The sequence below is a fragment of the Nyctereutes procyonoides genome, unplaced genomic scaffold (genome assembly GCF_905146905.1).
Source record: "Nyctereutes procyonoides isolate TBG_1078 unplaced genomic scaffold, NYPRO_anot_genome, whole genome shotgun sequence".
NCBI lineage: Eukaryota > Metazoa > Chordata > Mammalia > Carnivora > Canidae > Nyctereutes > Nyctereutes procyonoides.
This window is the reverse complement of record NW_026575122.1, coordinates 3,120,915-3,132,930: the sequence shown is the minus strand read 5'-3', so window position 1 is coordinate 3,132,930 and position 12,016 is coordinate 3,120,915. Positions and strand designations below refer to the sequence as shown.

At 44.0% G+C, this 12,016-nt stretch overlaps 1 protein-coding gene across 4 annotated transcripts in view; it reads right to left on the bottom strand.

Moving 5' to 3' along the window:
* Positions 1-246: 246 nt before the first annotated feature.
* Positions 247-12,016, bottom strand: part of TMEM192 (transmembrane protein 192) — a 44,476-nt gene continuing 32,706 nt past the window's right edge. For all 4 annotated transcript variants that reach the window (XR_008665885.1, XR_008665886.1, XR_008665888.1 and 1 more), the window contains exon 7: positions 247-2,782. The gene's annotated coding sequence lies outside the window, so the exon portion shown is untranslated. The remainder of the gene's footprint in view (positions 2,783-12,016) is intronic.

Genomic DNA, 12,016 nt, shown 5'->3' with positions numbered 1-12,016 from the left:
AATGATAGAAGAAATAGATCTACATACACAAATACCAAAAATATTTCTAGATATGCTCAAGTGTAAAAAAAAAAAAAGGCAAAGTACATTTGTATTGTAATATAAATGAAAAAAATTCCTATGCTTATATATTTGTATATTAATAGTATGTCCCTGGAAAGACACAAAAAAAAAATCTTAGGAGTCAGTGCGTGGTGTTGTGCCCAAGATTGCGAATCCGAGAAACCACCAAGGAGCCGACACTGATGCAAGCACACGAGGGTTTATTAGCAAGCTCGAGCTTGGGTCCAAGTGTACCAGCCACAGCGGCGCAGGGACTTGGACCCCGAAGTGGGTTATAGCTGGGTTTTTTATAGGCTGGTCTAGGGGATTTTCCGAAGGGGTGGAGGAATTTTTCAAGTTCTGTTAACATTCTGATATGGGGCTTTCAAGGGCATTGAGCTCTGTTCCCATTCTAATATGGGACTTTTTACCATGGCGGTGGGCTCTGTTGTCTTTGTGATATGGGATTCCCTGCTGAGGACATTGAGGACATTCTGCAGTTTTTCCCGTAAAGTTCAGCTCTTAGTCACAGGGGCCTAAGATGGCTGTACTTGTGCTAATGCTAAACTTGAGGTGGATGGCCTTGATTTTTCTCGGCCTCCGAGCGTGGCGGCCTGATGACCCGAGCCAAGACAGCCCTCCTTGCCTGGGCCGCCGACCCGAGGCAGGCCGTGCAGCGCGTGGTGTCTGCTTCTCGGGTCTCTGGGCCGTGGCTTCTCTGAGGGTGGGGACTCCAGACGGGATCCCTGCACTCGGGGTTTGGTGTGTGCCTCACGCGCAGTGAGCTCATAAAGTCATAACAGGGTGCTAGCTAGGATTTAGGAGATCCGGAGGCCAGGGCACAGGGAGAACAACGGGTGGAACCCGTCGGGTTGCCTGGGGGGCCCATCGGGTTGCCTGCTGGGCCCACTGGAAATTCTGGATCTGCTTCCGTCCCCAGGAACACCGTGCCCTGTGCCCCAAGCAGGAGCCCCTGCGGCCTGGGAGCTTGGGGACAAGGAACCTAGAGCGTCAAGGAAAGAAACCTGGCAACCACCCACTTCTGAGTAGCCTTAGACTGGAAAGGTGCATCCTGAGGCCAGGCAGCAAGATCAAGTTCTTAAGAGATCAAAAAGACACCTGGGGCACCTGGGTGGCTGTCCCCTAAGTGGCTGCCTGGGGCGCAGGTCATGATCGCAGAGCCCTGGGGTCCAGCCCTGAGTCCGGCCCCCCTCAGCCGGCAGCCTGCTTCTCCTTCTCCTCCCTGCTCCTGCTCTCTCTTGCCATCTCTGTCACTCTCTCCCTTTCTCTCTCTCAAATAAATAAAACAAAATCTTAAGAAAAAAAAGTCCAGACAGAAACGATTTCAATGTTGGACACCAGATTACTGAAAACATTTGAAAATAGTCTCAGGGCAGTGGAAGAGGTAGTGACAAATGGCTTCTTGTTGAGAAAGGAGGAGACCAAAAAAAAAAAAAAAAAATTATTTGGGTATCTTGGTCCAGAAGATATATTTGAGATGGGAAGAATAAGTTTTTTGAAGACAGTGTCACGAATAATAAACCCAGGTTTCTGCATTTCAAGATAAAACCATGGCATTTAGTTTCTCCAGCATATCGTAGATGAAAGATTTTATCACTCGACTTAGTGATAGCTAGTAAGTCATGTGTTCTTTCCAAGCCCAGGCAGGGCTTTAGGCAGCTGGCTTATACTGACTCACTTAATTGTCACTGCATTAATAGCATAGCCACCTTACCGCCAGCCCTGAATTCCGCCAGCTTGTGCGGGGTCGATCCAACTCCCAACCATCTGCTTAAAGAGCTGAGGTCCTTTTCCACCAAGTTACTTGGCTTCTTGATTTTGCCTCCCTTAGGAGTGACCCGGAGACAGCGCCTGTGCTTATGAGAGGCTGTGAGTGGGTCGGTGTATTGATACCATTTTGGGAAGGAACGAGAATAGATTCACGTTTGATGCGTTGGTTTTTTTTTTTCTGCTTAAGGGATAGGAAAGCAAGACCCTTTGGCAATTGAGTAGTGTCCGAATATTTAAAAGGGGCACGTGCCTTTCCCTTTTCCCTTGTCAACATCCTTTTGGGATGTCCTGTACTCTAATGGCTTTATTTTGCATGAGATTCCTACTCATTACCTCTAGCTGAGACCTGTCCCACAAATGTCAGGATTTCCGACTGCATACGGAACTTCTCTGCTTGCATTTCTCAATGAAATCCAATGTAATAGCACAGTGTGACCAGTATTTAACTTCAATTTCTCCCCAAACCTGCTCTTCCTGGGATGGTAGCTCAAATCACCCAAATGTCCATTTCATGAACTTGGAGGCTCCTTGTACCCCTTCACTCTCCACAGGCAACCAGTCATGGTGCGTGTATATCCACTTTGTAATCCACTGACGTCCATCCAGGTCAGGTCTACAGCATTCTCCATGTGCACTACCAACACAACTAGCCTCCCTCTGGCCTTCCAACACCCTCGTTTCACCACACCCTTAGGACAAATGCCAACAGAAGTGTTAAGGAGACAATATCATAGGTTTGGAATAGAAATCCTCTGATCTTTGCTTGCGTCCTCGGCCACCAACCTTCACAACATTCACACCAACGGGAAGCCACAGTTGTTTGTGAGGTATTCACGTTCACCATTGGAGACACACATATGGCTTTTCTTAGTCCAGTTTCCTTTGGGGTGTCTTTGGATTCTCCTTCCTCTTCCAGTGCTTGCATTTTCTTCACCCTGGGATCGGGGAACTTAACAAATAAACAAACTTAACTAAGCTCTTTTTTTAAAAAATTTTTAATTAAAACCATATTTTAAGTAATCTCTATACTCAATGTGGGGCTTGAACTCACAACTCTGAGATCAAGAGTCACATGTTCTACTGACTGAACCAGTCAGGTGCCCCCACAAAACTCTTCTTTCTCTAGGAGGCATCCTCCCTATAAATGAACCCACATATCTAATGGTCCACCGAGAGATCCGTGTGCGTGGTATGTTCTACATGTGCTTGAAACTACTTCAAACACTCTGACATTTGCTTCCTTCATTCTAACAATGAAAATGAATATGCCCTACCTGAAATGCGATCAGACAAAAAGGGAGAGATTCATGGCCAGGTCAACTCTCTTCAGTTAGCTTCAGAAGAGCTAGGAAATTAAATGTGTGAAGTGATTTGGGTGCTGGAGAGAGAGGGTATGGCAAGAACAGTCATGCGTTGAGCACCTCCTGTGTGCCAAGGTCATCATCACACAGCTAGTAAGTGTTCTAACGGTGTATCAGGAGGGCATTTTCTGGGCAGCCCCGGTGGCCCAGCAGTTTGGCACTGCCTTCAGCCCGGGGTGTGATCCTGGAGACCTGGGATCGAGTCCCACATCAGGCTCCCTGCATGGAGCCTGCTTCTCCCTCTGCCTGTGTCTCTGCCTCTGTCTCTCTCTCTCTCTGTGACTATCATAAATCAAAAAAAAAAAAAAAAAAAAAGAACCTGAAGCAGTGGGAGTAGATAAGAAAACTTAGAGAAGAATATAGAGTGAAAAATCACAAAATTCATAGGACTGGCAGAGAAGCTGCCAGAAGACTGAGGAGCAGGGACTAGCTAGGAAGGAGGATGGAAGATTATTTTTCCTCCCCTACAAGTGTGGAGGGGTCCAGAAATGCAAAATTGAGAACCACTATCTTAAAGCTTAGAAGGAAAGAGAATGGAATATTTGGAATATTTGGTCTTTGACCTAGACAGGTGATTCCTTAACTTAAAAAGAAGGTAAAGAGGATGCATGGTGTGGTGTTTAGAGGGTGCCTCTCCGTCAGATGTGGGCCAACGATCGATTGGGTGGTGGGAGGTCAAAGTTCACCAGAGGCAGAATGAAGGAGAGAGAACTTTCCTAAATACACTGCAGGGGAGCGGTGAGCAGGACCCCAGAGGAGAGGCTGTCTGCAACAAGCCAGTGGGTGGGGGCTGTATTTAAAGGGGGAGGATGAGGAAGCATGTCGACCGATGGAATCTTCCAGTTTTTGGTGACTGCCCAGGTGTAAGTAGCCTATTGGTCAGTTAGGCTTATGGATCTTTTTTTTAAAGATTGATTGATTGATTTATGATAGACAGTGAGAGAGAGAGAGAGAGAGGCAGAGACACAGGAGGAGGGAGAAGCAGGCTCCCTGCAGGGAGCCCGATGTGGGACTCGATCCTGGGACTCCAGGATCGCGCCCTGGGCCAGGCGCTAAACCGCTGAGCCACCCAGGAATCCCCAGCTTATGGATCTTTTGAGGTGGGTCACCTGATGGGCCTGTCAGCATTCGGCCAAGGGGGGGCCCATGGGCCCTTTCTGCATGCCACCCCTCAAGCCTATTTGCCCACAAGTGGCCTCTACAGATGGGATGAGATTTGGGGCTTCTAAACTCGTGAGAGGTTGAGGGATTTCCTATCTGATAGACTATATTTTAAACTACATAGTTACATTTTTATCTACATATTCATTACAATGTTTTTCTTGATATAATTACTGTAAGACATTTAAAATTTTATGGATTCTGCGTTTCAAGTCATGCTTAGTCATGGATGTGCCAAGATTATAAAAATGGTAGTCAATTTAAAAAAAAAAAACATTTTATGTATTTTTTTGAGAGAGAGCCCAGGCAGTGTTGGGGCAGAGGGAGAGGGAGAAGCAGACTTCCTGCTGAGCAGGGAGCCAGACTCCCAGGACCCTGAGAGATCATGACCTGAGCTGAAAGCAGCCACTTAACTGACTGAGCCACCCAGGTGCCCCTCTGATATTTTCTTAACATTTTTATATTAAGGTTAATGTTATATATCAACCTGATTGGACATGGGGTGCCCAGATTAAACGTTTCTGGGTGTGACTGTGAGGGTGTTTCTAGGGGAGATTAGCATTTGAATCAGTGGATACCAGAAGATTGCCCTCCCTTATGTGGGTGGCCTTCATCCCACCTGTTGAGGGCTTGAATAGAATAAAAAAAGCAGAGGACAGAGGAATTCACTTTTTTTTTTCCTGCCTACTTGAACTATATCTCTCATTTACCTTTGGATTCACCACTGGCTTTCTTAGATTTCTGTTTGTAAACAGCAGATCACCAGACATCTCAGCTGCCATGACCACCAGCCAGTTCCTCATAATATGTGTGGCTTCTGTATTTATATATAGGTATCTCCTTTCTCTCTCTATAGATAATATATACTATTCTGTTTTTTAAAGTATAAAGTATATTAGTCAGGGATCTTCAGAGGGACGAAGATAGATATCTTCTGTTCCCTAATAGATCTATAATGTGTTAGATCTAAAGTAGAACACTATCATAAATATATGCTCCTTAAGAAAATTTAAATATTATAGGAATATTTAATTTAGAAGATAAAAGACTGGGGCGCCTGGGTGGCTCAGCGGTTGAGCCTCTGCCTTTGGCTGAGGTCATGACCCCATGACCCCGGGGTCGAGTCCCAAGTCGGGCTCCCTGCATGGAGCCTACCTCTCCCTCTGCCTGTGTCTCTGCCTTTTTTTCTCTCTGCATCCCTCATTAATAAATAAAATCCTAAAAAAAAAAAAAAAAAAGACTAAGTCCACAAAAGAACCCCTGTAATCATCTAACAGAATTGGCATGTATCCTCCTATCCTCCACCGTTTTTATTATATAAAAGTTAAACATGCGTATACTTCAAAGCCAAAAAGTTCTACACAACTTATAAAAAACAGCATTCTCTAGCCTGCCTGACTCCTCTCTTCTCAGAGATAACTACCAGCTCTTCAGAGCATCTTTTGGTATTTATCTCCATATTTCTTAATAACGTTCTTCTATTGCTACTTGTTTTCTCAGGTTTACCCACTGTCTACCAACCTCCACCTCTCCATCCCAACGACACACGTGCCGTCTTTTTTCTCCAAACCTCCCATTTAGTTTTACTTTGTTTTTTGTTAACTGAATATTCAGTTTAAGTTATGAGAGTGAATGTTCCGGTGACTTTTTTTTTTCTCTGATCGCTTTTCCTTTTCTACTCACGTTACTTTTTCTCAAGTTAATCTTCCTCCCTTGAGCTTAGTGTTCTTTGTATTATTTATTACTACTTGTTAGTGCACATTCAAATTGCTGATTCTTTGTGTCTCTAAAAAACACCAAGGAGGGCATGAATTTTTTGCCCTGAACACAGACAAGTATGGTCTTGCCATTTACTGAAATGGGGAAGATGGGTGGAGCAGGCTTGGGGTAGGGAAGATCAGGAGTTCAGTTCTGAACATATGAATTTTGAACTGTCTGTAAGCTATCCAAGTGTCAGCCATACAACTGGACCAGCAGTTCCGGAGTTGAGGAGAAAGTCTGGCAATATAGTATTGGGGAATTAAATAATTCCAATGATTCCAATGATGCTGGATGGAATCAGAAAGGTGTGCAAACAGATGAGAAGAGGGCCCAGGACTGAACCCCAAGGCTCTCTGACCTTGAAAATTCAGGAAGTTAGAAACTGGGTTTCAACCAGAATGCCAGCCATAGCTTATCTCTCCAGATTTCAACTAAAAACCTGGACAAAATACAAATGCAATTATCTGAGTCCTCCAAAAAGTAAATAGTGGCAGACAGGCTGGGTGGGGAAGTTATACCTGAAAAGCGACCGGTAAGGTGGTAGTGACTTTCCTGGGACTTTTCCCTTTTTATCTCCCAGTGGTAACGTGAGTGAGATAATGAATCAGACAGTAGAAACTCAGAGAGCAGTGCATCTTGTGAGAGGACCAAGAAAAAGACCCCAGAGAATGTGATTTCTTTTTCTTTTTCCTTCTCTCCCAGTTCTGCCCAGAAGCCAGACCTAACTCTAACTGGAGATCTGCACTCCCAGGCAGTGGGAACCAGGAAAAGGTACCGTTCCTTGCAAGGTGTGGTGGAGGATCCCCCTGTTATTTTATCCCTTGCTGCTTTGTCCATAGTGTAGGCCCATTTGTTCAGAATGGCACAATTACACAGGAGGTTAAATTTGCAAGGAAACCCCAGCTATCTGGCCACAGGTAATTGGAAAAGGGAGTCAGTGGGGAGGAAAGGAGGAGACAACTGGAGAAGGGAATTCCCTTTCTGTGACTATTTCCAGCCTCACCCTACAGAGCTGAGCATAAGGGAACAACCCAAAGAAGCAAAGCAAATGCTTTGAGAAATTGCACTACGGCGTAAACCCCTAGGAAGTCCCAGAGGACTCCTGAGTGGCTCACACAAGGGGCAGATAAATATAAAAAGAACTCTTAAAAACCAGCACTAAAAAAGCAGGCAACCTGGTAAAAAAGGGATAAATTATTAGAACAGGCATTTTATCAAAGAACACAAACAGATGGCAAATAAGCACACGAAAAGATGCTCAAGATCCTACGTTGGCCACTGGTTACATGAAAATAAAGAACACAGTAAGTTACTACTATACACCTAGTAAGAAGAGCTAAAATTTTTCAAAAGTGATAATTCAAGGACTGGCAAGTATGCAGAGAAACTGGAATTTTTATTTTACTGCTGGTAGGAATGCAAAATGGTCCAGTTATTTTGGAAAATAGTTTGGCAATTTCTTATAAAGCTAAAGGTATACCTACTATATCACTCAGCAATCTCCCCACAGGTATTCACCCAAATGAAATGAAAACATCAGTTAAATGAAGTTCACACAAAAACGTTAATGCAAATGTTTCCAGCAGATTTATTCATAGGGAGCTTCAAACGGGGAGCAACCCAAACGCAACCCAAACGCAACGGATAAACTGTGGTATGCCCTGGGAACACCACTCGGCAAGAAAAAGGAACAAACTACTGATAATCATAACATACATGGATCCCAGATGCATTACACTAAGTGAAAGCAGACGGACCTAAGGGCCACGCACTCTATGATTCCATTTATATGACATTCTGGAAAAGACAAGACTAGGCAGATGGCAAACAAGTCAGTCTTCGTCAGTGGTTATTAATCAGGGAAGGGTTTAATTCCAAAGGGACTATAGAATTTGATATTTTGGGGGCAAGGGCTGATGAAGTTATTTATCTTGATTATTGTAAGGCCTTCCTATTGCTGCTGTAACAAATCACTCACACATTTGTGGCTAGCACCCCCCACCTTCCCCTCATCTCAGCCTCCCCTGTCAACCTATTACTCTTGTGGTATTGGTCATACAACTCTCGCTGCACTTTTTTCAAAAGTCACAGAGCTTCACACCAACAGTGAATTTGGCTGTATATAAATGTTAAAACTGGGTCTAGAAAACGGGGAACCAGCAGAGGAGACTGAGAAGAAATTACCAGGAAGGTGAGAAGGAGCCAAACGTTCGTGGTGCCCTGGAAGCCAGGTAAGGAAAGTGCGTTAGGGAGGGCACGAACTCGGATGTGACTGTCGAGATCCAGGATGGGGAGGGGTACGGGTACTACTGAGCAGCATGGAAGCCTCCAGTCAACTACTTGACAGCAGGAGTTTCTGGGGAGCAGTGGGAGCAAAAGCCAGAGAGGTGTGTGGGTTCAAGAGAGAACTGAAGAAATAAAGACAGTTAACAAAGACCAGTGCCACTCAAGTAGCCAGTCCTTGAACCATTACCGGAGAGTTACTGGTCCTGTAGGACATCAGGAGAACACACGGGGTTTAAACTAACAACCTGGACGCCTGGGGGGCTCGGGCTGAGCGTCTGCCTTCCGCTCAGGGGGTGACCCCGGGGTCCTGGGGTGGAGCCTCATGTCCCTTCAGCTCTCTGCTCAGTGCGGAGTCTGCTTCTCTCCCTCTGCTCCACCCCCCCCCCAAGTTCAATCTCTCGCAAATAAATACAATCTTTTTAAAAAAGCAAATGAAGTAAACCTTCCCTCGTGTAACTTTTCACATATGAATATTTTTGTAGGAAAGATGATCGGGGTCAAAATTATTGGGTCAAGTTACCACTAAGAATACTTTTCCCCGTATTTGCCCATTATTGGTATATCCATTTGTGCACACTCCTGCCAAGATTGGATATAAACAATCTCCATTCTTGTTACTCTGGCATGCAAATATACCGTTTATTTTTTAAATTTAAATTAACATATAATGTATTATCAGTTTCAGAGGTGGAGGTCAGTGATTCATGATTCTTATATAACACCCAGGGCTCGTTAACATCACGCGCCCTCCTTAATGCCCATCACCCAGTTACCCCATCCCCCACCGGCTCCCCTCCAGTGACCCTCAGTCTGTTTCCTCTGGTTAAGAGTCTCTTACGGTGGTTTGTCTCCTATTTCCCTGATCGGTGGACTGTTTTTTCACATGATTTTTGGGCACTATGCTTCATCTGTGAGCTGCATGTTCTTTGCTTTGCCTTTTAGAATCTTAAATGTAGGGGCGCCTGGGTGGCTCAGTTCAGTCAAGCAACCTATCCTTGGTTTTGGCTCAGGTCCTAATCTCAGGGTCGTTAGATCAAGCCCCCCTCGCCTCATCGAGGCCCCCCACTTTGGGCTCTACACTCAGTGTGGAGTCTGCTTGTCCCTCTCCCTCTGCTCCTTCCCCCACTCTCTAATAAATAAATACATAATTTAAAAATCTTAAATATAATATTTGTTTTAAAAATATTTATTTATTCATGAGAGACACACACAGAGAGAGAGGCAGAGACACAGGCAGAGGGAGACACAAGCTCCATGCAGGGAGCCTGATGAGGGACTCGATTCCAGATCCTGGGATCACGCCCTGGGCTGAAGGCAGACGCTCAACTGCCGAGCCACCCAGGAGCTCCTAAATGTGATACCTGAATAGGTATAAAAGCCAAGTTTCAAAATTCAAAAGGTAAAAAGGGATTGTACAATGAAATCTCGCTCCCACTCATCTCCTAGCTGCCCAGTTTCGCCCACCACAGGTTGGCAGGGGTGGACTGTGAGTTCCAACTCTAAGTCACATGGCTGGTCTTGCAGGCAACCGGCTCCTATCTTTAGGGGATTTCCAAAAGTCACCTCAATAACAAACTCAAGTATCGCTGAAAGGGGCTTGTTATGAACAAGACACTCCTTTCACTTTTGCAGCTCTCCAACTATTCAGAAACCCACTGAAAGACCAACAGAAGATGTTCCTAGTGCTCTTAGGAAATTTCAAGGCGTTTAGAAGCTCTATGCCAAATAAATACTTCCTTTTATGAATCACAAATCGCAGACAGTGACGTTAATTGTAAATATTTTTTAATCCAGTTTTCTATTTGTCTTTTAACTTTTGGTATATGCATCTCATAACCATTTTTGACAAGGGGAAATTTAAATTTTTATGTAAATATATCAGGTTTTTCCTTTGTGGCTTCTGCACCAGTCTTAGAAAAAGTTACCTTATTCTGAAATGATTTTAAAAACCTCTCCCATTATTTATAGAACTTTTATAGTTTTATTTTAAACAGTGAAATCTTTGAATCAGCTAGAATTTATTAGATATGAATTTTAAGGAGATATAATAATCTGTTAACCTAAAGAAAGAGGTAAACTGAAGCAAGCTCAAATTATCAGGAATTGAGTCTCTCTGGGAATAGCAGAGGAGTTGCAATTCAGGAAATGCATGCTCTAGGGGATCCCTGGGTGGCTCAGTGGTTTAGCACCTGCCTTTGGCCCAGGGCGTGATCCTAGAGTCCCAGGATCGAGTCCCACATCGGGCTCCCCACATGGAGCCTGCTTTCTCTCCCTGCCTGTGTCTCTGCCTCTGTCTCTCATGAATGAATGAATGAATGAATGAATGAATGAATGAATAAATAAATAAATAAATAAATAAATAAAATGTTAAAAAAAAAAAAGGAAATGCATGCTCTAGCAAGCTACAGGTGAATTTGTTAAGGATTTGGGGTGGGCTGTATTCATGGGCAAGGAGTAGGGGTGTGCGTCCAGCTAGAGTTCAAACTAAGTTCATTGGCATAAGGATGGGAGAGACTCTTGGTGGATGTTCATTGGTCAGGAGCTAAGTCTATCCTCTGTAAATCAGGCATTTATGGAAAACCAGTCTCAGTTCCTAAGTTCCATGCTTCTAAAAGGCACGTGAGGTTCTCTATTTCATGTCTTCCAGTTTCATTTTAGATGGAAATCCTTCCACAAACCCGTTTTTTCCCTTAATGGTTTTCCTAGTTGTTTCAACACTATGTACTGAATGAACTAACTTTTTGGTGGTGATTATAGTGTCACCTTTATATCCTAAACTCCCATCTACACTTTGGTCTATTTCTACATTTCTTTTTTTGATACACTGATTATTTGCAGACAGTATCTCACTGTTTTAATTATGCTGTTATAATATCTCTGATATCTTAGCACTAGTCCTCAGATAGCTTAACCAAGGGAGAACTGTCATGTTTACATGACAACTGTAAACATGTTTACATGACATGTTTACAATGTCAAGTCTCTGAGGATGTGTCAAGCCTTTTTTTTTTTTTAATTTTTTTTTTGTTTATTTATTTATTTATTTGTGATAGTCATACAGAGAGAGAGAGAGAGGCAAAGACATAGGCAGAGGGAGAAGCAGGCTCCATGCACCGGGAGCCCGACGTGGGACTCGATCCCGGGTCTCCAGGATCGCGCCCTGGGCCAAAGGCAGGCGCCAAACCGCTGCGCCACCCAGGGATCCCAAGCCTTTTTTTTTTTTAAGATTTTATTTATGAGAGAGAGAGAGAGAGACAGTATAATTGGCGTGGGAGGTGGGGGTGGGGTGGGTGGGAGAGGGAGAAGCAGGCTCCCTGCTGAATGTGGAGCTGAAAGTGGGGGGGGCTCGACAAGAAGGGTGGATCCATAGGGTAGGGAGGAGGCTTAATTTCACAACCTTGAAATCACAACCTGACCTGAAGGAGATGCTTAACCAACTGAGCCACCCAGGTGTGCCCGTATCATGCCTTTTCATGTCTTACATCTTTTAGTTATATTTTCAAGTTTTCTTCAAAAAAAAAAAAAAAAGATCTGGATATTTAATCTTTTTTTTGTGGTTATTATTATAAATGGGGCCTTTTTTTGAATTGCATCTCCTAGTTAGTAGTTGCTTA